The sequence below is a fragment of the Botryllus schlosseri genome, chromosome 9 (assembly GCF_051294905.1).
Source record: "Botryllus schlosseri isolate E-star chromosome 9, Bs_hap1, whole genome shotgun sequence".
In the NCBI taxonomy this organism is placed as follows: domain Eukaryota; kingdom Metazoa; phylum Chordata; class Ascidiacea; order Stolidobranchia; family Styelidae; genus Botryllus; species Botryllus schlosseri.
The window spans coordinates 11,715,659-11,743,351 of NC_137244.1; the positions used below are offsets into that span (position 1 = coordinate 11,715,659).

Below are 27,693 nucleotides of genomic sequence, written 5' to 3' on the forward strand. Positions count from 1 at the left end.
CTCTCTCTCTCTCTCGCCTTTTGCAATGGGCCGGGGTGACCTGCAAAAACCATGAGTCTGTGTCTTGTATCCTTTGTTCATGCTTCAATATGCTGACTCCCACTCCTATTCTAGACAAGATGAAAATTACTCAATTTAGTCGAGTCAATAGTTGAAAGACCTCAACGACGGTGACTTGACTTGGTTCGTTTGGCTACAGCTTACATCCCTGTTATGAACATCTAGTCCCTCCTGTCCTCAATACCGTGACCAAGATTACGAAATGAACAACGAACAGGAAAATCACACAACCAATGTAGGAACAAACGAAAGTCTTTTGTTAACGGTATTGTGTTCTGTTCAGCGAGATAGTGTAATGGTTATGCGTCCGGCTTCTCGAGCGGTAGGTCGTGGGTTCGATCCCCGGCCGGGTCATACCAAAGACTCGAAAATTGGTATCCGCAGCTATCCTGCTAGGCGCTCAGCAATTACGGATAGCATGGGGGAGACAAAAACGGGGGCGCAGACTAGATGACCTCATGGGGCCGTATCGCAACTCCGTCGTCAAAGCATCTCGATGGTGCAGGCGAAAAAGAATATCATATCTCTCTCTCTCTCTCTCAGGCGACACAGAGACAGACGACTGGGATAGGTGCGATAGCCGCTCGGAATATAGCAATAGTTTTGGATTATGATAAATAAATCTACCATGACCAAGATTATGTTTTATCGCTTTACTGTGTTCACAATATGATATTCTCAATTGATTGCATCATACCGAAAACTACAAATCTACCCATTCTGGAAACTTCCCCACGCCAGTCACCTGATTTCAATTCGAACTCGGGCAATCTGAGATATAAATGCCGGACCCGGATCTCGATAATTTAGGTTGGTAATCTATGATTTTGAGGCGACTGGCGCTCAGACCGGATCAGTCCTTTCATAAAAAAAAACATGATCTATAGTCAGGGTTGCCATCGACATGGACTCAAAAATAAGGGACAGTCGAAAAAATAGATTAGCATTAAAAAACGTTTTGTACATACTCTGTGGCAGAGGTGGTCAGTAACGAAGTACTTCTACTTTTTGGAAGTACTCAAGTAGTTTTCCTCTACTTCTGGTACTTACTCAAGTAGATCTGATTTTCTCTACTTCTACTTCATAATATTTTGTGATCTACTTACTTAGTTTTCGCTATTTTCAGTCTGTCAAGTAGAAGTAGTTTAATCCCCCAATACGAAAGATAGCGTGAGGAATTTCGAGGCTGTTCTCACGGAATACCAACATGTAATATTCATAAAAGTCAAGTAAAACCCAGAAATTTTGTTGCGCTTCGCGCACAGTAGTTATGGAGTGTCAAATATGTTTTCACGAAAGTATCAGTGAATATAATTTAGGTTGCTTGGTTCCGCTCATACAGCATTGTCGCCCATATCAAATATTTCATTACAGTAAATATGGCTCATCATAGCGTTTGAAACTACCGTTTTGCAAGCTAGCAATTACCTATCATATCGCAATCTAGCAGCCCATGACGTGTCCTGCTAATCTGGAAAATCCGGCTTTTTTTAATGTTACACCTGTTTTAGCAGATCACCTTTGAAGCTTTCTGGACAAAAGACATGAAATATAATTTCCGCTTTTTAGAAGAGGTATTTGTATTTCATTTTCAATTCCGAGTATTATATTTTGAGTGCCAATTACTTTCAGTTCTTTTGTCTGCAGAACATACATTAGGGTTGTTGTGAACCTGTGAAAGGTTCAGGTTCGTGTGAACGCGAACCTTTTTGAAAGGTTCTGTGTGAACGCGAACGTGAACCTCATGACGTCACGTGACGTCATATTGCTAATTCCAACCCTACATTTCAGTGAAGTTATAGCCAATATTAATGAACACGATAGCTAGTGACGGCTCGTGCCACATAATGCCACAATGCTGAAGTACATGTTGACGTTTTAGACGACGAATTTATCAACCGGGGCAATAAAATGTTATAATAATCCCATAAAATCAATATCTTCCGCCGCTCTGCCAACAATTTCGACAAGGACTTGCAAGGGAATATAAGCTTACGCCGTAACGGTCTAAGCCAGGCCGGGCAATGTATTCAGTGTCTGGGTATTGCGACGTTGACATTGAGCAGAGTGTAAAACTGGTTTCTATACTCGCTACCGATATTACCCCATTAACAAGTTATACACCAGTGGCGAGATAGCGCAGTGGTATAGCCGCGGCTGCAACACCGATGGGTGCGGGTTCGAGTCCGACCGAGGTCGACTTCAGAATTCCGATACCTAAGTGTTGGAGGTTTACCTCGCCACCTCATCCGCGTCAGCGGTGTCTTACAAAAAGCCTAGAGGTGGGCCGTGCTATAAGTCGGCAGTTACGGAAATAAGAAGAATATCGGCCTGGTGTAAATGACCATAGTAGTCGACAAACACCATGAATACCTCAAAAACAAACAAACACCAGTAACCAACACCCCAATCGCACGGATTTTGTTTTTAGGATACAAAAGACATATGACCCCGTACACCTGCTAGATTTTTTTTTTACATCAGACTACGATATCAATTCCATTGATTAGTTAAATAAGCATAATTCGTTGACTACATGTAGTGTATTACGCTATTGATGTTGTGTCATTGCGGGTCAGGCACACAGCAGAGAGTCACTCAATATTAACAAACGGAAAGCTGAATATTTCGAGCAAAGTTTTGTGACAAAGCAAGTAAAATTTTTGAGATTGTCAGGGTGCATGTTCGTATAGTGTTAATTTTTTATACTGCCAGCGCCATGAATAGAATGGCCCGCAGTTGAAATGCAATAAATTTCAACCAAATATATTATAATGAAGTGAAAATTGTATGATATATGAAAAAGGTTCACAGTGCAGAACCTACCAAGGTTCGTTTGTGAACGTGAACCTCAAAATTTCCGAGGTTCACACACAGAACGCAAACGTGAACCTCACGTTCACACCATCCCTAACATATACATGTTGAAGCATAAACGCAAGTGTATTAATGCCTCTATTTTCCAAAAATAAAGCTACACTAATTATAAATTTCACGATCCACAATATTTGTTATTAACGTATACTAATCGCGCAAAGTGTTGAAGCCTTATCCGATACAACTTCTCCATATTGCTCTTTGCCTACACTTGGGGCGTTATAATATGGGGTAGGGCGCCATGCCATGATATTCCCTAAAACGGGGTCTTCTAGTAAACAAAGGGTTAGTATCGCATTTTCATATCAATACAATAATCTGCATCCCATGATGCGAAAGAATGCTTAATTTGTCGAAAATTGATACCTCCTGGGATGCATCAATAAGAATCCAGCTCTCTGCATAGCTCAATTTGCAGCTTTTGACAGTCCACGCGAACGAATTAAGACTGTTTTCAAAACTACTTACTTACTTGAGTAGATTTAAAGTCAGTCAATTCTACTTCTACTTCAAGTAGTTTTTGGTGGCTTATTGAAGAAGTACTTCTACTCGTACTTCAGTAGATTTTTTCGTCACTACTTCTACTTCTACTTGAGTAGCTTTCTTGACTACTTTGACCACCTCTGCTCTGTGGAAGTTGAAATAGCGGTCTGTCCTATGGCCTCCAGGTTAATGCTACAACAGCAGATATTGCAATGTGCAAAACCAGGGATATCTAGAAACTCCGCTTAGTTTCTAGATATCCCTGTGCAAAACACTCGCCATTCAAACTTTGTTTGATACTTTTGAATTCTCTCTCATAAACGTCGCGAATAACGTTTTTACGCATGCTCATTTTAACTAATCAGATTTAGCAACATAAGTAGCTAAAACTATATGTGCAATATAATCAGTAGGGCCATTTAAAGTCATTAAAGTCATATTTTTTTCTATGCATCAGTAAGTCGTGAAATCAATTTTAACGCGAAAACCACGTCCCTATGGGGTATATTAGGAAAGTTATAAAGTCATATTTTCCTTGTTAGGTCATATTTGAGTTATAAAGTCATATTGCTGTAAACTTTAAATAAAAAGTGCCAATTTAGGTGGTGAAGCAATTAAGCACTAAGAAAGTAAGGCAAATTCTGATTGAACGAAGGCAAGCTGTAAGGTTAGCCTACATCACATTACAGTCACAGACCTATGAGGTCACACATTGCATTATGAGGTCACACATTGCATTGAGTTGCTACACAATCTGTTTTACTTCTGTGCACTGAAGTAGGACGTCATTTGAAGTTCAGTCAGTGGGTAGGCAGGCTAAAAAGCTCTATCTTGGTCTAGTTATATACAAATACATTTGGATTTGAATAAAATAGTATTTACGATGGGCACCACGATAATAAATAATTGAAGAATTGGTCACCGAAATATGCCTCCATCAGAAAGGCTGATGCTGATCTAAATGCCCTTGATTTCATAAGAGATCCGCTTGAGCTCAAAAATTACATTAAGAAGCGAGTGGACCAAAACGATGTGAAACAAATTATGGAGCTACAAAGGCAAGACATTTCACCAGCGCTGTATGCAAAACTGAAGAAGTGTCAACCCACATCAGCGTCTGTGGAGCACTCATTTTCCTTACTAAAGTCATTTTACTTCCAAATTGTCACTTTAAAGACTCCAACATTCCACACAGCATGAAACTGTACTATAATAGTGGTTTAAAATAAAAATGGATGCGTATTACTGCTATGTTGTGTATGTTTTACTCGTCAGTTCCATGAGTGACGTTGGTTACATGTAAAATACACTATTTTCACATAAAGTCATATAAAGTCATATTTTCGATAAAATAAAGTCATATAATTGATTTTTTAAGGTCATATAAAATGGCCCTAATAATCAGGGATATCCAGAACTCCGTGTTGGGAGCTTGGGACTCTTCAATTCAGGGTGACCCATCGCAGATATATCCCTGAATATAATTTAGATAAATTTATCAATGATTTCATAGCTTTACTCCTTTTTAACTATATGGTTACCATACGTCCTCTTTTAAGAGGATTTGTCCTCTTTTTGACTTTTTTGAAAGTGTCCTCGGACGACGCCCAAATGTTCTCTTTTTTGAGATTTTGTCCTCTTTGTGGGAATTTTTGGTTAGATATAGGGCCAAATTCGACTGAGACACAATAAGTCAGCACTGTAACGCTCAGGCGGCTATTTCGGGAGCTGGGCCGAAAAATTGACCTATTTTTCAGTCAACCACCTGTTAATGTGAAAGAAAAACTGTATTTTGGGCGCTGAGCGAGAAAGTTGCTCTTTTTATTAGTCAATCACCTGATGATGTGAAAGAAAAAACTGTATTTTCCCAAATGTCAACTGCACTGCTCCCTTTTCACGACACATTAAATGCAGCCTTCCCCACAGCTAATTCTGCTGTAGACTAAACAGCAGTGCTAAAATGATGGCCGCTGCGATAGCTTGGTACAGCCGAAACTGCTATACCACTCACTGCCGCCCTGACTACCTCACCACCTAGAAGTCAAATCCTGTGGTACACATCCCACAGGAGTTGCTTTCATTTATGGTATTAAAATCACAACTCAGAAGCATAATTTTACAATATTATGCAGCACCGATACCAGAGGAAAACGATCGAAGTTCTGTAGTTGTTGAAAATAAGACAAAATAAGGACGCAAGTCGCAAATAAGGTTGTTTCTTAAAAATACGGACAGCTATAAGTTGAGTTTTCTAAGACAATACCTTTCAAAATATAAGGACAAATCTCAGAAATAAGGACGGGTGGCAACCATCGAGCTATATAAACCCCGTCTATAGCTATATAGAGAGAGAGAAAGAAAGAAAGAACTAATTGAAGACATGTGCATTAGGGCTCTTCAAAACAGTGTTGGGATGAATCCAGTCATGACTTGACTCGAGTCAGACTCGAGTCACCTTTTTCCTATGACTTGACTTGACTCGAGTCACTTTGCAAAAATGACTTGACTTGACTTGACTCGACGTTTCAGAAATGCGGATTGACTCGTGACTCGAAGCCCAATTTACGAGTCAATTTCAAGTCATCAACTAATCGATGTATCTTGTATACGTTCGAATTGATAACGATACGCTGGTGTGACGTGTGAGAGAAATCAATCATTCAATGATTATGCGTTGTACCGCCCCTCGATTGTTATATCACAAATAAATTGATGGCAACCGCAGTTGTCGGAGCTTGCAGCTTACGTTCTCGTAGACTAGTAGTAAAGTAATGTATTATACTAGCAATGTATCTCTGTTCTATAAACTTCTCACAGTTCTCAGTGCTCACCTTAACCATGCAACCCTCTTGCATGATTTAAATCGAACGAATATCGTTTCCACGTTTATAATTGTATATCGTGGATAAGTAGGTGGTTTTACCACATTCTGAGGTTTCGTATTTTGTCCTGTGTGTTGGAGGATAATTCTAGACTGGGGCTACCGCTACTTGCGTAGTTTAGCAGTTCTACGTATGTGTGATCGATAGGCAACAGTGCCTTTATTGCGTGTGTAAATCAACTCTTTATTCGTTTTTCGATTCGGAATAAATGGGGAATCCATCTGTATTTAAAACAGCATAATGCAATGACTTATGAATCATGTCTCGCACTTTGAAAATTCAACTTGACTCGACTAGTGACTTGACTCGTGACTTGACTTGACTTGACTTGACTCGACTTGACTCGAGTCACCTCCAAAAATCGAGTGACTTGACTTGACTCGAGTCACCTTTGAAAATAGATTGACTTGACTTGACTCGAGTCAAAATGTCCAATGACTCGAAATGACTCGTGACTCGAAGGTAGTGACTTGATCCCAACACTGCTTCAAAAATGACTTTTTTTCTCAAATCCTACTGGCTACTTGATAAAATTGTTAGGTTACCTAATTTAAGCCTACACACAAAATTTGGTTCAATTCAACCAGTAGCCGCATTGCTACAGGAGAAGAAAGTTTCGATTTATTATATAAATATGAATAATAAAAAAAATTGAAAATTTTCTGTTCGCCCCATGAATGTGTTACGTTGACTATATGAACGATGTTCACCAAATTTGGTTCAATTCCAACCAGTGAAAGCGGAGTATGCCGTCGAAAAATTTTGGATTTGAATAAAATAGTATTTACGGTGACCGATTCTTTGTTTATTTATTATAGTTGTGCTCACCGTAAATACTATTTTAGTCGTATCAAAATTTTTCGACGGCAATAACTCCGCTTCCACTGGTTGGAATCGAACCAAATTTGGTGAACATTGTTTCTATAGACAACCTAACACTTTCCTACGGTGAACAGAAAATTTTCAAATTTTTTGTTATTTATTTCATATAATAAATAGAAACTTTCTTCTCCTGTAGCAATGCGGCTACTGGTTGGAATTGAACCAAATTTGGTGTGTAGGCTTAAATTAGGTAACCTAACAATTTTATCAAGTAGCGAGTACGATTTGAGAAAAAAGGTCATTTTTGAAGAGCTCTTATGTGCAGTGCACATTAGGGCTGTTCAAAAATAACTTTTTTTCCCGATTCAAGCCGGTTACCTCTTAAATCGTCAGGTTGCAGTAGAAAACCTTGCTCACCAAATTTCAGTCGATTCCAATCAGTCAAGGCCTCCTCAGATCCAATTAAATTTTTTTATTTATTATGGATATTTAAAAAAAAATAATTTCAAATTTGTCTGCCCACCCCATGAAATTGTTGAGCTGTCTGCGAAGACGTTGCAAAACAAATTTGAGTCAATTCCGACCAGTACAGGCGGAGTTATGAGTTTTTCGTTGATAAATCGCGGATTATCCACTGATCAAGGATAACTCCGCTTCTCCTGGTCGGAATTGACTCAAATTTGTTTTGCAACGTCTTTGAAGACAGCTCAACAATTTGATGGGGTTGGCAGAAAAATTTGGAATTTTTTTTTTTTCAATTTTCCATAATAAATTAAAAATTTTAATTGGATCTGAGGAGGCCTTGACTGGTTGGAATCGACTGAAATTTGGTGAGCAAGGTTTTCTACTGCAACCTGACGATTTAAGAGGTGACCGGCTTGAATCGGGAAAAAAAAGTTATTTTTGAACAGCCCTACTGCACATGCTATTGTATTCAGCTCAGTGCAATTACTAGAAATTAACTGGCGTTTGGCATAACCGGAAGCTATAGTAATCAAGCTGTAATCAGGATCCGGTTCAGGAACATCTGCTTCACCAAGAGTAAGTATTTTCATCAGCTAAAAAGTCTATTTTTTCGAACAATGCACATGCATTGGGGCTGTTCAAAAATATGCATTTTTTACAAATCTGGCTTGTATGTGATTGAATCGTCAGGTTGCCAAAAAATATGATGCACACCAAATTTTACTCAATTCCAACCAGTAGATGCTGATATATTCTTGCAAATTGAAATTTCGGCCATTTTTTAAATGATACACGGTAGCAAATTTCGTGGCCCCGACATGACCAAAAATCGTGTTCCAGGTATGCCTGAAAAGGCAGGGATGTCTATTCACTCGTTTCTATGTTGGCAAGGTCCAATGGTGGAGTTTGGATGGAGACATCGCCTGTAAACGAAGAGAAGATATGACGCGGATTAGCTGGAAATTAGTCCATTTCATTGAGCCACGTTAAAAGGATGGTGAGATAATTTTCAAATATGTTTATTCTTTGTCGGACCAATGTAGATTTCACGAAATCTAAGCGAAGTTTGTGACCGGATTTTTAACAATGCATTGTAATATTATGATATCATACTATTCGCTTTTCAACACCCTTGTATTACACTCTCAAACAAATTAAGACTAATGGGTATTGTGTTCGACTTTCAGTGGAGACACAATACCGTTCAGTTAATTTGAGTACAGAATCTATACTATAGATCAGGGGCGGGCAACATACGGCCCGCGGACAGTTTCCCGTATTATATGACATGTGTCCCGCGGCCCAAGTCTGCCGAGATTCCCTGCACCTACTTGCTTAGACGTCAAGTTTTAGTGACTGTATGTTATCAAATACGTGTGTGCGCTGCGTGCGAGAGTGGAGCTTACACGTTAGTTCGTCGAAGCGAGAAGACTTGCAATATCGACATTTACGATGTACTCAACCCTAATGAGTTATTATTTTGGTTAGTTTGGGGTAACGGCCTTAACGAACGCCTTGGAATTTTAATTAAGGATTGCACCGTGTGTTAATTTATTAGAGCCTTTTTGTCTCAGCGGACCCCCTATGGACCCTCACGGAATCCCGCGGACCCCTGCGTTTTTTCTGCCTATTTAGTCCTATTATCGTGAAACCGTCATCTTTCTTGTACAAATACAACTGTATAGGCTGTTATAAACAGCAACAAAATGACTTTTTTTCATAATAACATTATACTATTTATGTTGAAATTGGGTACACTCTATATTATTTCAAAGGGAATTTTGCATCTGCACTTCTTCAATATACGTGATATTCGACGCCTTAGATTTGATAAGAACGAGAGCCGAAAATCCATTTCCACAAAGATAGGTAGTGGCGAATGTAATAATTACGGGAAACGCTTTCAATGACACCTTTAAGTAAGATCGCAACATATATGGTAATAGCACCAAAATAGCAGTGGCGGCTCGTGACAATATCGGGTGGTGGGGCAAGGGCCGCAAGCGACTTGTTATCAATATGACGTCACAGTAGCGTTTTTCAACGTTCATGATGGCCACATGAATTTCCCGTAAACAATGATTTTTAACGTAGGTGCCGCGAGAGGTTTGCCGGTGGCGTGACTTGAAGTGCGGTAACAAATGTTTTATTCATTGTTTTTTATTCAAATGATTATTTTACAAAATGTACGCGAACTAAGAATCGTTCCCATGCCACGAATCAATCATCAGGTTATCCTTAGTAGCATGCGTTATGATTTCGTGGTAGAGATTACGCAAGCGCCGAGTAAGACTATACCAAAAATACACAGACCAACTACCTACAAAGAGCATTCGCATGACACCTTGTGGTGTTTTAATCGTTCCATGCTCAGCAATTCTGTAAAGTGCTGCAGCGCCTCCGACCCGATTTGTATATGGATTCTCGTCCCGAAAGCGAGTCAAATCGATTTGCCCTCGTCCGAAAGTGTTTGGTACACGATCCTGATGCGTTACGACCAGGGGATAGGCAATCAAAGCGGTGGCACCCATAAACGTAAAACATTATAAAAAGCCAGCTGTTATCCATGGAAGATTAATTACGAGTCTGCCTGCCATCATTCAAGCAGGAATCAAAGCATTGTGTTAAATTGAAATGCGAGCACATATCGCATTAAACAATTTCATGAATAAATTATTTCATCTTGATGAATTTTTCACTATTTTTCCATAGCCATAACAAAATATATCGGTAAATTAACTGTCAGTGTGCCTCGAGTAATAAGGATGAAAACCACTCACTTTTCCTAAGCCATATACATGGTTGAGTTACCTGGGCTCACTTGATTGAAATTATTCGGAAAGAACATGATGTGTACACTGTACAGTCGTCCGCCCACCAGCATTAATTTATGTCTTGTATAAGTATTGTGCGCGACGTGATTTCTTATTAGCAAAATGTTCAATAACGAGTTCATGTTCGCACTTGACCTGACTACTTATCTGCAGAAATGGAAATGACTATAAATCGAGAGATTGCGTATGCCTAACTGGAAAGGTCAACGAGTTCGGACACATACGCAATTGTTATCTCATAGATTGGACAAGGAAATGTCATATTGAATCCAAAACATCATTCTGAAGAACTACGGATAGCAGCCTCGGAAATTCGGTCCCGGTACAGCTTGGGAGATTCTGGCCTTGAGGCTGGAGACTGTCACACGACACATACGGCTTACGGTCTATAGTGTCTATATGTCTGCTGCAAAATCGCCTTCGGAAAATATATTACCGAATAAATACGTGGATGAAAGCCGAAAACTTGGTACACTGTTACATGAAATCATCGAGAAGTATAGCCTCATGACCGTTTTCGGTATGGCACACTGTCAAAATTAATACGAACAGATCAACGCCGAATTTTGCGTAATATTTACTGAGGAATCGGCTGATCAAGCGATCAGCTGTTAGCCGCCATCGAAAACGAAACAGCTATCGCGCTTGACAGGTGTTGTAATTGTGAGCAAATGGCCCGAAGGTCACCATTCCACGGTGAAATTGACATTGGAGAATATAAAATAAAACTAAATATTTGAATGCAAACCGAGGATGTTAGTAAACTGTTTCATGATATCATCATCTCATCACCTATCTCAGTATGGAACACAGATACACCGGCTTTTGCGTGAAATCCGCAATGCGTTAGGTAGGCCAAGTGTCAGATCAGCGCACATCTCTACCATACTCGAACTTAATAACGAAATTGCTGCCCTAATCATTGAGTGTCAACCTTGAGACTTGGCACAGCGTTCGATACTAAAATCAAGACATACCATGTAAAAGTTCATGACGGATCTAGCTAATGAGCATCGTTAAAATCAATGGAGACCAATACCGGCTTTGCGTGAAATATGTTTGCGATACATGATCGATCAGCACACACTCGACTTTGGAAACGGAATTACTACCCTAAACTTTGAGTAGAAACCCTGAAACTTAGGACAGTGTTAAATACCACCATCACGACATGACATACCAAGTTTCAAGAATTATCATGGTGTGAAACACCATCAAAATCGACCTGTACCAGCAACGGTCGACTCAACGCATATCACGGTATCCGAGTTCAGATATAGATACGATTGTTACATCACACCTTAGGGGCGAGCAAGCATATTTGCCCCGGTTGCTCGGCCATTTTACGAATAGGAGAGAGTAAAGCAACGTTTCTTAATTGTGCGCAGCTTTGAGAGAATAGATAGTGAAAGCTTGTTATGAGCGCTACCGGGGCAAGCCCCGGCTAGGCATTCACAAAGCGAAAACACAGAAGAGAATTCGATTTTCGCGGAGACTTCGCTATGTATGGGCATTTGCAAGCGAAAGCACAAGAAGAACGCGGGTTTCGCTGTGATCTCGATATATATTGAGCGCTGTGCGTCTATAAATGGTTAAATTGTTATTGAACAGAATTTTAGGTGGGGCAATGCCCCAGTTGCCCTATAGGACGAGCCGCCACTGCAAAATAGGGATACATATTTTTAAACGAACATATAACGTCCAGCGTAGTCTTTTCTATCTAGCCCAGGAGCGGCCAACCTTATCGGCCAAAGGGTCACATGAGATGTACGAACCATTGCGAGGGCCACTTGAATATTGATGGCCTTTTGGTAGTCGTCCAATAAGAGCGAACTGGATTAGGTAAATGTGAAAACAAGAGACATATTACTACTCATCTAATCGATAACAATTATGTCATTAAAATCCAGGTTACAACAACGGCATAGCCGCACGAAGCGCGAACGCTTTTGAAAGTCAATGAGTGAATTCGGTCAATATTAATGGTACTTGCATACATAGGCGCCGAGTTACGGGGTGGCGGGGTGGCGCAGTCACCCCATGCAAAATGCTTAAACGCCCGCCGTCTAATCTGTCAATTAGCGAGTCCGTGATATCGCGTAAATGCCAGCCATTTACCATTAACCGATGCACGCGTGAATAATTGAATACCCAGCTTCTTCAGCGACGACGAACTAGTGCTTAAAACGCCCAATAAAGTGTAATCAGTGATTTGTAATCACTAATAATCATACAATCGAAGCGACCTCGTTGACGGCGTCGATTTCGACACGCTTGCGCCGCGAAACACCATCTCCTCTCTTGACCAGACGAACGAATTCACGTTCTACTTCTCTCAATTAAGTTGTATTTGCGCGCATATTCATTAACAAAATAATTCTGGAGTTAGTTTCGTGATAGTCTTTTTAATTGGAGCGCGATCGCGAAATAGGAAAGTGGGTTTGTGTATGCCTTCGAAGAGAAAGTCATTCCTGCGCAAAGTGCGCATATTCATTACTCTAACAAGGCTTTGCTAACTTTGATCTGGAAATGCAGTAATGCAGCTCAAACGTCGTTATAATGAACTAACAATTGTCGCGATGTCAGACTCGTAACCTCATTGTGCTGTTCGCAAGCTGAGGAATTACTGATTAGATGCGCGCATTCTCGTTTGCTCGTCTCGTTCGTATTCCCTCGATGTCACTTGTCAGTATTTGATTTGTTATTAATACTGCGCATTGTGCAGTACATAACGTTGAATTACGTTGTCAAATATTGATGCAACAAGAGATTCTCTGTGGCGCAAATTCTGAATTTATTCGATTAGTTTGAGCGGGAACCTTCTATGTTCCAATAAACTTCATTGTTGGACGCACTCTATCGGGCGCAACCATATCGCGGATAGAATCTTAAACCACCGGGATTTGTATTCCCATTAATAAGGTTGCGGCATGCGCCCATATTGCTCTTGCTGCAATAACACCTTGATAATTAAGTCACACCATTTCACGATCAAATTCGACTGGCTGATCGGGACCTACGTAGGCCGTAGGCTCCGGGCTGATATTAACCAGCGCGTTGTCGGCATTAAAACACTACGTGCGTAGCCAGTGAGTTTATCATTTAAAACTAAAAATCCCGTCCCTTTGAAATGTCAATTCACAATTCGTATTATCGATGCTGCGTACTGCAAATTAGCGAGAATCATTTGTATGCGAAATGGGTCGTCGATAGGGCTGGGCATAATGAGTCGAGTACTCGAATCTGAATCGAGTATAAATTTTAATGATTCGAGTCGAGTCGTAAAAGACGATTTTCTCGAGTACGCGTATACGCTTCTCACCACTGAAAGTTAATTCATCAACGAGACTTATAGTTTCGATACTAATTTTCACTGTTGAAGCATTGAAACCTTGATTGGCGGTATCGTAGCATACGAACACATATAGTACAAAGCTACGAAGGTTACTGGACGTAGTACATTTCCGAAGTCATGATTATCGCACAACATTGTCACCAAATGGAATGAAATCGGTGTGGTCGAAAAAATACCAAAGTATCATTTATGGTATGGACAACAGGCATTATCTTCTTTGTGGTGGCATAAACGATACATATTTAAACTTACATTCTGTTATGTCGTCATAGTGAGTGATACTCGATAACTCGACTCGACTCGAACCATATACCGTATGATTCAGAATCGAATCACTCAGGTACTCAATTTTGACCAGCCCTAGTCGTCGATATCTCATGTGCACTATCGTCGGTGATTTGACTTAGCGCGTCCGTAGGCTATGCAGGCCTGCTACCGTCCGCAGAAACACTTTCGCCAATCAGTAACTATCTCCGAGTGTAATATTGTTTGTGTTTATCTATCTTTTTGATTAAAACTTATGCCCGCGTCTAAACAAATTGAGCTCTATTCCATTGCGGAATCTGGGTAATGGGTATTTAGGTATGACTGGCGCACCCTGTAATTGTAATTATTGCGGGTTTGCGGCATGTCTGCAATTTCGGTATCAGCGCAACCTTGCCGGCCGATTGTACAGTACGATAATATTCTTCACTAATATGTATTTCGCACAGCGTACTGATACTGATTTCAGCAAACTAACGATCGTTATGAAATGTCAAAATTCGACTTCATTGCTAGAAACGTAGATTTCATCACGCGCTCTGAGAAACACCATCTCCTATCCCGATTTGACGACCAAATATACGTTCACCTTCTACAAATTAAAATGCAATATTTGCATCGATGACGGCCGCAAGCCGCGTATAAAATATTTTGTGAACCATTTTTGTCATAAATATTTTCTGAGCACGAAGTTGAACAGTGTTTTATTGTGCAGTGTGCCAGGTAGTTGGAATTTATTCCAGTGCCCATAATATTAATCTAATTATGATTTGCGAACGTAAATCGGGAAATGCAGCAATGCAGTCAGAATCGATGTTTTAATCAGCAACCAATTGTCGCGATGCTAGCTTCTCAATACTAAGTAAAAACCTATTGTGTTGGCGGCAAGGGATAATTACTGATTGGCCGCACGCGTTTGTAATCATACTTCTTGTCTGTCTTTCGTGTTCCAGAATTTTTGCGCCATGTTACTGCCCAGTCCAGCAATGAATGCCGAGCGTTCGGCAATCAATAACCTAATTTTGCATTGATCTCAGCGTGAGATCGCGTCGTGTGCACAGACGAATCTCGCTAAATGGTCACGGCCGCGCGTAACACTGATAATACGACATGTTGAATTGCAACTGAATATTAGCATCAGACTGGTAATTTCGAAAGAACGGGGTTTTGCGTTTCAAAAGGAGAGGGTTTCGACACCCCCTGGCTACGCGCCTGCCGCCACCCCATGCAAAAATAGAAGTCGGCGCCTATGCTTGCATATATTGTGGGTCGCCACTGTATACGGCTGGGCTCATTTGGCAAGGATTGGATTATTCGGGGACTGGACATATCAACATCGAAGATTTCGCCGAACGTGTCTCTTAATATTACTCACAATCTTTCTGCGAGTGTTGACGCGAAGTCACATGTTGGACGACACGTTCTCTCAATTGCGAATTATAGCTATATTCAATTATGTAAATGCTGGAGGGATACCAATACTAAAAGCAAAAGTAATCGAGTGACAATAAATCTCGCGAAGCGCCAAGAAAATATAAAGTCCAATAAATATGCCACGAAATATTCTACTTTCATCGTCATTGGGCATATACGAAGATATACGAAAATGTGGCTGGCCACGTGCTACCCCAATGCGTCAGAACTGATATTTTAGTCATCAACATCCTACCTTTCGTGGTTACGCTAATCAAATTTTTGGTTGGTCTTGCAAGTTTACGATAAATCATCTGGGTGATTAATTTTTTGATAATATAGCTAATTCGAAAATTACCTCGCGGGCCACTCCTATACGACTATTTTTTCACAAACCCCAACAAAACATCTCTAAACATCAATATGTTTGTATCAGTAGGCTATTGGCAATTAAAACAAGTTTTAATAGTTGAATATTTCATCTAAGACGGTGTGAGTCATGAAGTTTTAGCCTCAACGAAGCACAAACTGCCTCCTGATTCTGCTAAAATTAAAATAAAAATAAATAAAAATGAGGTTATCAACAATTTTGCAAATTTAGAGGCTTCGCGGACTCCCAGGAAATGCTTCGCGGACCCTCAGTTGAGAACCACTGGATTAGAGAGAGGCATAGACATGGCGGCGCCTGTATGACAATGCTGTTCTCAAATCCACATTGTCTTAGTCATGACTCTGGCTCTGTAGTGAAATTGCTGTCGTTAAAATACATTCATTAAATACGATTTATTCTTTGAATGTGTGTATATAAATGGGCGAATAATATATCGATTCAGCAATCCAGCCCGCTAAGTACATAACTTTCCTATAGCTGGCCCGCCGACTGAAGAAGTTGCCCGCCCCTGCTATAGATGAACTCGGGTCATGTAGCCTACTCATAGGATGCTCGAGAATTATCACCCTTATTGGTTGATAATAATCGTGACAGATCTTCTTCCTATCAAAAGTGATCGTCCTCTCTTCACGTAATTCTCCATATTCGGTGAACACCATCTAATAATATCCATTTATCGTGGTAGAACATCAATACTCTTCATTATTCTATGACAAAGGTGTTTCAGGTGATATTGAAAAACCAGCAAATGACTAATGTGCTTTATAAGCTCAGTGGGTTACCATTTGGTTTCCCTGCAGCTCGCAAAGTTTCGAGCACACAAAAAGCTCTAGCATCAACGCTTATGTGAAGTACTAGAAATGCTTTTTCAATTCATAAATAGTATTCATTGTGGTATGTCATTCCTAATTGCAATTAGCACAATTTCTGACACCCTGGATCAGTCAATGTCAAGTAGAATACAAATATTCGAACACTGGGTTGTTGAGGGAAGCAATTGATGTCTCTGTGGATGAGATTTTGGGAATGGTGACTATGCATTGTATGCAATCAGTAAAAACTTTGAATCTAGGCTGAGAGATATCGCTATGCCCTGCATAACGGGGATAGGGCACAACAACTTCAACATTCATGAATTATGCTCGTAGCCTGTCTTAGACCCGTCTAGTCACCCTCTACTTTGAATTGCGTACCTAAAGGTTACATGCGATATGTCTAAGCGGCATTTCGGTTACTTCACATTAGTGTTGATTGATACTATGATTTATATGCTCGAAAAGTTTGCAAGCCTCACGAAAACCGAATGATAACTCAACAAGTTTATAAAGCACATTAGTCATCTGGGTGTCTTTCAATATCGCCTCAAACCTCTGGTCAAAGTATAATTGAAGCATCGGCACTAGGATGAATGAAGCCCAATTAAATTAGGGTTACTATACGTCCTCATTTAAGAGGATTTATCCTCTTTTTCACTTTTTTTTAAAGTGCCCTCGGTGGACGCCCAAATGTCCTCTTTTTTGAGAATTTTAGTTAAATATATAGGGCGAAATTGGACTGAGATACAGTAAATCAGCAATTCAGCACTGAAGTAACGCTCCGGCGTGTATTTCGGGAGCTGCACCGGAAAATTGACCTTTTTTTAGTCAACCGACCACGAAGTGGGAACAATTTACCATTTTTTAAGGATTTTTCACCGGTTTTGCGAGTCTGAAAAGTTTGAAAAATTGTCCCCTTTTCAGATTTCCAAAATATGGTAATCCTACTGTTACATGCAAAGGAATACGCATTGAAAATAAATTCTAAGTTGATATGCGTAGCCTTCTTTGCTATCATTTGTATTTATCGAAAATTGTAAATGCGTTAAGTTACAAAATACGAAAACTACCCGCATTGAGACGCATTCGCGTTATAGAGATTGATACGACGCAAAATGCTTCTGAGTCACGGGGAACGCGGATCGACTTCGCCGAGACGCTCAATGGCGTCGCCATCATCATATGATGCGTTTGTTTGTTTGTTTTGTGATATTCATGGTGTTTGTCAACTACTAAGGCCATTTACACCAGGCCGATATTCTTCATTATTTTCCGTAACTGCCGACTTATAGCACGGTCCACCTCTAGGCTTTTTGTAAGACACCGCTTACGCGGATGAGGTGGCGAGGAGGAGCCTAGGTAAATTTAGGTATCGGAATTCTGAAGTCGACCTCGGTCGGACTCGAACCCGCACCCATTGGTGTTGCAGCTGCGGATTATACCACTGCGCTATCTCGCCACATATGATGCGTCAATCGACCATTCAGCTCAGGAGTCCCTATTGTTCAAAACAATGGAAATTCGAACGTTGAGGACGATTTGGAGGGGGTTCCACTTCCAGTTTCATTTTAATCTTCCCAAGACACACACACAACGTAGGGGAGAGCGAGTAGGTATATGGGCCACCAAATCTTGCCAAGCTGTAATTTGCCCCCACTTGGTCCAATATTCCAATATTTCGGGACTGACAATCAATAGTTATATGGATATCTATTACTGATAGAATTGAGCTATATACCCATGTATTTGGAGGTGACATCAAATGCTGTAATAATACATCATTTTTGTACATAAAAATAGGTACATAGGTATGAGGTATGGGCAGGGGGTGATGAGGACCAAAGGGGATCGCAGCCTCAGAAATTCAGACTAGGAAAATGATCAAGTATAGCAAGGGCGGGCAACATACGGCCCGCGGGCCGGATCCGGCCCGCGACGGGATTTTGTGCGGCCCGCCGACAGTTTTCGGTCATACGTGATGATGAGGCCCACGTCGCCGTCTACAGGCATTTAGGCGCAAACATTTTCGAGCATGAACATTAGCAAGACAAAGTGACGTTCTAATACAACTGATGTTCACCGCATTGAAGTACGCAGGGGCGAATGTGGCCATGCCATTCCCAAATTTCTAGAGAATATTCGTGCTATTTATAAATATAGTGGAATTATAGAATATTTTCGGGCAGATGAATTCAAACCAAAAACATTTCGCGCGATAAAGTGTCTCCACGTATGTGTATTGATTATGGGAATACAGTATCATAGATACAATAGAATAGCCCGAGGTCGTGGGGCAGCAGGAGTTTTCAACAAAGTAATTAATAAGAATGAACCCGCCCGAAGTGAATAATCTGCGATAAGCTCATGAATGTATATTATATTCTTATGCCATGATACATGTTCAAAATTATAATTATACGTGCTGTAAATCTTCGAAAAAACCACTAGCTCATACACTCACCAATATCATTGATCAAATTCATTCATTTATGCAAAAAGAAATTCGCGCGACTAGAAGCCAAATATAACGATTTTTGATCACATTCATATTACCGATTTGGGCTCGCCCGTGAATCGGTCGCCCAATCTAGACATAGTTCGCAACTGCAGGAATGTGTGCGTCTCTGGATTGTATGGGCAAAGGGTAGTGCAGGGTAGCATGAACGGATCTGTGGTGCGTTCCCCCGGGGGGAGCTCCCCTAAACTCATAAAAAATTCAGGAATGCGGCCCGCCTCATGTTCATGTTACCCTATCCGGCCCGCCGGATGAAGAAGTTGCCCGCCCCTGAAGTATAGGCTATTGCAGCCTCGAATTGGTTAATGCACGCGCGCGCACACTCACTCACGCGCTTTTATACCGTATGGTAGATGCCAGATCAGCGCGTGTCTGTGGTCATCATACTCAACTTAGCTAACCGAATTTCTAGGTTAATCATCGAGTGCCCACTTTGAAACTTGGAACAGTGTTTGATGAACTTATTAAAATAGACCATAACCGATTTCGTCGCTCGTTTCGTGATGGAACACCTTTAAAATTAACGCAGTACAATACCGACTTTTGCGTAAAATTTGTTTTGCGGTAGCTCAGCACGCAACTATTCAATATATATACGTACTCCACTTTAATGACGGAATTACCATGCTCATCATTGAGTGTTAGCTGACATTATTAAAGTTTAGGCTACCATACCAAATTTTGCCACCTATTTCGTGATGGAACACCTTCAAAACCAACGCCGTTCAACATCGAATTTTGCGTAAAATATGTTTTGCGGTAACCTAGCACGCAACTACATACTCATCTTAATGACGGAATTACCATGCTAATGATTGGGTGTCCACCTTGAAACTTGCTACACCTGTATCGAAGTAGTGTGAAACCATATATTCCGTACCACGCTGTGCAATTAAAATACTAACAAATAAAAAAAATATATTTAGGATTTTGAAACATATGAATCACACTCGAAGAAACAAAAACGCCATCATTGTTCTTGGCCTGTGCAAGTGTGCATTCCTCTCATTTTCAATCAGATGCCTGAACGTCTTCACGTATCCTATTTTACTGCATGCTGGATAATACCAGTTGTCGCAATTGGAACATTGAATATAGGCACCGCAGTTAGCGAGTCTGCACTTGCAGTATACAAGTTGATCGACAGTTTTTCGTGACGCTCTTCGACCCTTTTAGTTATTTCCGAGGACAAATTGATCAGAGTTTTGTCCCTGAAGCCCGCTTCAATTAACTCACGTATGTCGTATATCCGTTCCACTGATAGAGGAAGTAGTTGGATTTTCCCGCGGCATACGGCTTCTGCATAAGCTATTGCAAATGCCCCACAGTTTCCTGAGCCAGCAGTCTGCGTTTGAACACGAGGAAAGTTGATCCCGACTTCGTCTTTCTTTGGTCGAAGCGATTTTGTTATTTGGAAAATATCAACTTCGTCATAAGTGACAGGAGCACTATCAAAAACATCGACTGATTTGCAATTATTTGGAGGTGAAACGGTGACCCAGTGAGTATTGTGATGCACGTTAACAATTTGGATGGACTTGTCTTTCGGTGTGTAAACAGCATAGTCCGTTGAAATGAAAGCGTTTGAAGCCTGAAGACCATCAATGCCCGGATTCATCTTCTTTAAGATTTGCTTTGATGGGTTAATGTGCACTGTGTTGAGCTAATTCCTTTCGCTTTCCAAAATTTTGTAGTCTTCTTCCAACATATTTTACGCAAAATTCGATGTTGCACAGCATTGGTTTTGAAGGTGTTCCATCACGAAATAGGTGACAAAATTTAATTTGGTATATACCGTAATTATGTTAGCTAACACTGTAACAAATTTCAAGGTGGGCACTCAATGATTAGCATGGTAATTCGTAATTCCGTCATTAAAGTTTAGTATGTAGCCTAAATTGTATAGCTGCGTGCTGAAGCTACCGCAAAACAGATTTTGCGCAAAAGTCGGTATTGCACTGAGTTAATTTTAAAGGTGTTCCATCATGAAATGGGTGACAAAATATGGTATGGTACACCTTAATAATATCATCAAAAACTGTGCCAAGTTTTAAAGTGGGCACTCAATGATTAGGGTAGAAATTTGGTTAGCTAAGATGAATATGTAGAGATGTGAGCTAGGCTACCGCAAAACGAATTTCACGCAAAAGTCGTTATTGGGCAACGCTAATTTTGAAGGTGTTCCATCAAGAGATGGGTGACGAAATTCAGCGTGGTGTATTTTAATGATATCATGAAACAGTGTACCAAGTTTCAAGGTGGGCAGTGGGCACTCGATGATTAACCTAGAAATTCGTTTAGCGAAGTTGAGTATGATTAGCACAGACACGCGCTGATCTGGCATCTAGCATACGGTATTGAAACGTGTAAGTGTGCGCGCGTGCATTAACAAATTCGAAGCTGCGATACTTTATCACAGTGCTCTTCAACCTTTTCCGTCGTGGTACACCCTTTTAACGTTTACTCGATACTCGTACACCCCTGACCACATAACTCACTGATTCCGCATATAAGTCTAATCCAGATGTGTTCATTGCACACCCGGTCAACATATTCTGAAGCACAAACTTGCATATTTATTGTGACAGCTAGTCATTGGTCAATTTTAATGCGAATCTGGCACACCCCAGTACACCCCATATGAGTGGTACACCCTTTTAAAATTTGGGTACACCCAAGGGTGTACGAAACACCCGGTCGAAGAGCACTGTTTTATCATTATCCGAGGCTGGATTTCCGAGGCTGCGATCTCCTTTGGTGTGATGAGGTATGGGCCGCTGTCTGCATTGAATCAATAAATATGTTATTCATAAAGCCTACAAACCTCGACTCTTGCCACAGTTGCCAACCATTTGGATATACTGATATAGAACTGGTCTGGAAGTAAATAATTCATTCATTTCAATTCCTGTATTTGTCATAACGCATAACGAAACCAGATAACTGAAAATAACTGGAAAATCACTGTCAAATTATGCTTCTTTCGCCTCAACTACCGCATCAAATTTATATGTCACAGCTCTATCTCTTGTTAAAATGCGAGTGACAAACCATAAAACATCTTGGAGCATTTGATGTCGTAGGCGGTAGGCCTATTGCGCTAACAAACTTTCCTGTTAAAGACAGTATTGACAACGATTTTGACATCCTTTTCGTGTGAGATTCATCCCCTTCTTTTTCCAGATACCTGTTTAATGTAGCTATATACCAATTTTGTGCGGATGACATGCTTCTCTTTCTGATGCCTCCCCTGCTTCAACTTTTCTTATTGCAAAGTTGAGATCTGATTCTGAAAACTGGTCCTTTTACGGATTTCATGATTTACTTTCAAGTGATTGTATATGGGAGGGATAAGACCAACACCCGCTGTATTGAAATGATAAATATATTTAATAGGATCAATCAAATATTGATTTCAGGTATATGCTCTGCTGCCTCATACACCAACCTATTGAGGTATGGGCCGGCCCATGCCCCAACCTGCTGAATGGCCCACACCTCAACCACTCCATCTTGGGTATTCTTGCCGTAATTTCAAGATCAAAGAGATTGGCAAAGCATTAACACTGTTGTCCATAGATAGCCAATTTCTATGGCTTTCACACCTTAAATAAGTCTAACGGCTGACCCAAACATACACTCAACAGTGCACATACATAGAACAAATTTCGTATTCTCAAATAAATTTACCATAGACCAGTGGTTCTCAACCACCAGTCCGCGACGACTTTCCTGCTGGTGCGCCAGATATATTACAATTTTATATCTAATTTCAAGATGCAATATGTTAAAGGCTTGTGACATCAAAACATCAAAATTTAAACTGGTTCACATCTCCATGAGGTAACATATTCGATTTGACTTGAAGTTCAAGCCATGTCAGTTGACGACGTGCGAGCGGACTCGATACACCGCGCAGTTCGCGCGATCATTCGTTATCGATTCATTCATTTTGTGCAGCACCGCAACTGCCGCACCCCAAACCCCCAATTGGAATGGGGCCGAGCTTGAAGGGGCCCGATATTATTTTGTGAATGAGCATAAATTATAGAGTATAATTTTTGAAACTTTATCCAACTTGTTTTCGTGCTATGCGCGATTTAGTGTCACTAAATGTATTGACTATTGGGTGCCCTTACCTCCAGAAATATGCATGATTTATGGAAATAGGTATTTCAGCGTCAGCTCCATGACGCACCAACGCATAACGAAATTTAGGCAAATATGGTACTCCGAGAAGTGTGCCAAGAATTCGGCAGCGAGAACCCCTTGGCCGAAAAGGACTGCCCTTTGTTGACCGTAAACACCGATATTTGGGATGGTGTGAACGTTAGGTCCACGTTTGCGTTCTGTGTGTGAACCTCAGAAATTTAGAGTTTCACGTTCACAAACGAACCTTGGTAGGTTCTGCATGTGAACCTTTTTCATATATTATGATTTTCACTTCATTGGAACATATCTTTCGTGGAAGTTTATTGCATTTCAACTGCGGGCCACTCGATGCATGGCGCTGGCAGCATAAAAAAAAACACTAAACGATCATGCACGTTGGCAATCTCAAAAATTGCTTTGTTACACAAGTTATTGCTCGAAATATCAAGCTTTCAGTTTGTGGATATTTAGTGACTCTCTGCTGTTAGGTTGACCCACCATCACACAACATCAAGAGAGAAATACACTACATATAGGTAGTCAGCAAATGGTACATATTCAACCAATCAATGAAAATGATATCGTTATCTGATGTAATAAATCTAGTAGCAGGCGTACGGGGTCAATCTTGATTCCATATGTTTATTGTATCATAAAAACCAAGTCCATTCGATTGGGGTGTTCGCTACTGCTTGATAACTTGTTAATGGGTAATATCGGTAGCAAGTATAGAAACCTGTTTTTCATTTTGCTCTATATCAACGAAGCAATACTCAGACTCCGAATACATTGTCCGGTCTGGCCTATACCGCTAAGGCGTAAGCTTATATTCCCTTGCAATACATCATCAAAATGTTGGCAAAGCGACGGACGAGTTGATTTTATGGGGTTATTATATCATTTGATTGCCCCAGTTGATACATTTGGCGACGTTTAAGACGTCAATATGTAGCCTACGTCAACATTGTGGCAATATGTGGCCCGAGTCGTCGCTAGGCATCGTATACATTGATTTTGGCCAGAGGTCTCAAACACGCGGCCCGCGCAAGCATTTTCGATTTTCAAGTATTCGACAATAATTTACTGTCACATATATTTTTTATATTTGGGAACTTACAATTCACTCCAAAACTGCTCGAAAAACATCAAACTACTCATCAAACTTAAATATCGCAACACTACCATACGGTGGAAGATCTGCTATTATGTCACATCACCTGTTCATGATGATAAACAATGACCCGTTGATGATTCGTGACTGAAAAGTGTGATTTCTACTGGTGCGGGATCTTTCGTAGAATTACTCGAACTCGGACTGACTGGGTGATGAAATCAAATGACTTCAGTGGAGTCGGTCCAAATGTTTAAATCAGAGAAAAGGACTTGCGAATTGGAACGTCGTGGGTTCGTAAAGCCATGTATGCAACAAACACAATCAAACTGTCGCGAGAAATAGTGATAGCCTATCAGGGGCGAGCAACTTCTCCAGTATGCGGGCCGAATGTAGGAAAATTAAGTACTTGGCGGGCCGGATCGCTGAATCGATACACCCATTGATCCACATATACTATAGGCTTACCATATTTTGGAAATCTAAAAAGAGGACACTTTTTCAGAAATTTGAGACTTGCAAAACCGGAGAAGAATTCTCAAAAACCGGTGAATTTTTCCCACTTTGTGATCGGTTGACTAAAAAAAAAAAGGTCATCTTTCCACTCAGAGCTCAAAATATCGTTTTTCTCTCCACATTGCTAGGTGGGTGACTAAAAAAAAAAGGTCAACTTTTCGCTCAGAGCTAAAATCACGGTTTTTCACTTCGAAATACCCGCCGGAGCGTCACTTCTGTGCTAATTTACGACGTAGCACTCGCAATTTGCTCTAAATTTGACCTAAATTTTCAAAAAAGAGGACAAAATCTCAAAAAAGAGGAAAAAAGGGCGTCCTCCGAGGACACTTTCAAAAAAGTCAATAAAGAGGACAAATCCTCTTAAAAGAGGACGTATGGTAACCCTAACATATGCACGGTATAAATCGAATTTATTAAATGTATTTTGACGGCAGCAATGTCACTTCAAAGCCATTTCTCGCCGATAATGACAAAGACAATGCAGATTTGAGAACAGCATTTGTCGTACAGGCGCCGCCATGTCTGCTTCTCTGATCTATTCCCACAAATTGTCCTATAGTCCTATAGCTTGCCGAGCGCGATATTTGATGAAACGGGTATCAATCGAAAGCTACCGTGGTACTGATTGCGAAAATATAAATTTTATTCTGCTCGTGGCCAATATATACACACCATATAGGACACTATGGTATAATCCTTAATTAAGATTTCAATTACTTCGACAAGCTCGGTAACCCAAATTAACCAAGATATCAATTCACTAGGGTTCAGTACATGTTAAATTCCAAAAATCCGTAAGCTCTACTCTCGCACGCTGCGCAGTGCGCACACGTATACAATAACCAGTGGCGGCTCGTCCTATAGGGCAACTGGGGCATTGCCCCACCTAAAATTCTGTTCAATAACAATTTAACCATTTATAGACGCACAGCGCTCAATATATATCGAGATCACAGCGAAACCCGCGTTCTTCTTGTGCTTTCGCTTGCAAATGCCCATACATAGCGAAGTCTCCGCGAAAATCGAATTCTCTTCTGTGTTTTCGCTTTGTGAATGCCTAGCCGGGGCTTGCCCCGGTAGCGCTCATAACAAGCTTTCACTATCTATTCTCTCAAAGCTGCGCACAATTAAGAAACGTTGCTTTACTCTCTCCTATTCGTAAAATGGCCGAGCAACCGGGGCAAATATGCTTGCTCGCCCCTAAGGTGTGATGTAACAATCGTATCTATATCTGAACTCGGATACCGTGATATGCGTTGAGTCGACCGTTGCTGGTACAGGTCGATTTTGATGGTGTTTCACACCATGATAATTCTTGAAACTTGGTATGTCATGTCGTGATGGTGGTATTTAACACTGTCCTAAGTTTCAGGGTTTCTACTCAAAGTTTAGGGTAGTAATTCCGTTTCCAAAGTCGAGTGTGTGCTGATCGGTCATGTATCGCAAACATATTTCACGCAAAGCCGGTATTGGTCTCCATTGATTTTAACGATGCTCCTTAGCTAGATCCGTCATGAACTTTTACATGGTATGTCTTGATTTTAGTATCGAACGCTGTGCCAAGTCTCAAGGTTGACACTCAATGATTAGGGCAGCAATTTCGTTATTAAGTTCGAGTATGGTAGAGATGTGCGCTGATCTGACACTTAGCCTACCTAACGCATTGCGGATTTCACGCAAAAGCCGGTGTATCTGTGTTCCATACTGAGATAGGTGATGAGATGATGATATCATGAAACAGTTTACTAACATCCTCGGTTTGCATTCAAATATTTAGTTTTATTTTATATTCTCCAATGTCAATTTCACCGTGGAATTGTGGCCTTCGGGCCATTTGCTCACAATTACAACCCCTGTCAAGCGCGATAGCTGTTTCGTTTTCGATGGCGGCTAACAGCTGATCGCTTGATCAGCCGATTCCTCAGTAAATATTACGCAAAATTCGGCGTTGATCTGTTCGTATTAATTTTGACAGTGTACCATACCGAAAACGGTCATGAGGCTATACTTCTCGATGATTTCATGTAACAGTGTACCAAGTTTTCGGCTTTCATCCACGTATTTATTCGGTAATATATTTTCCGAAGGCGATTTTGCAGCAGACATATAGACACTATAGACCGTAAGCCGTATGTGTCGTGTGACAGTCTCCAGCCTCAAGGCCAGAATCTCCCAAGCTGTACCGGGACCGAATTTCCGAGGCTGCTATCCGTAGTTCTTCAGAATGATGTTTTGGATTCAATATGACATTTCCTTGTCCGATCTATGAGATAACAATTGCGTATGTGTCCGAACTCGTTGACCTTTCCAGTTAGGCATACGCAATCTCTCGATTTATAGTCATTTCCATTTCTGCAGATAAGTAGTCAGGTCAAGTGCGAACATGAATCGTGTTGAATCTTTGCTCCGTACGCCGTTAAGCCAGCTGCCTTTAGAGCAAAAATTAGAGGTAAAGCGACTAGGTCCGTATCAGCCTAGAAATTGCCCATTGATCCAATCGTACGCCGGAGGAAAACGCACTCGTGCCTTTTCTTCAGCGCATTTCGATAAAAATGAATGGCTTACTTATGGCGAGGATAAAAACGCCTTGTTTTGCTTTTACTGTCTTTTATTCGACAGTGCCGGTACCGGAAGCAGTGGCTCTTGTTGGAACAAAATTGGTTATCGCGATCTGAAGCATTTGTCAGAGCGTCTGAAAACGCACCAAAAATCCCAAGTGCACATGGCTAGTGCAGTTA

The 27,693-nt window shown here is 40.7% G+C and overlaps 1 protein-coding gene across 2 annotated transcripts in view; it reads left to right on the forward strand.

Annotated features, from left to right (window-relative positions):
- The window catches only part of LOC145446561 (CDP-diacylglycerol--inositol 3-phosphatidyltransferase-like), a 125,387-nt gene that overhangs the window by 86,720 nt on the left and 10,974 nt on the right, over positions 1-27,693 (forward strand). Inside the window, exon 1 of one of the 2 annotated variants that reach the window (XM_080324907.1) lies at positions 20,461-20,677. The exons of the other annotated variant lie outside the window; for it this stretch is intronic. The gene's annotated coding sequence lies outside the window, so the exon portion shown is untranslated. Of the gene's footprint in view, positions 1-20,460; positions 20,678-27,693 lie in introns of those variants that run through there. 2 annotated transcript variants of the gene reach the window in all.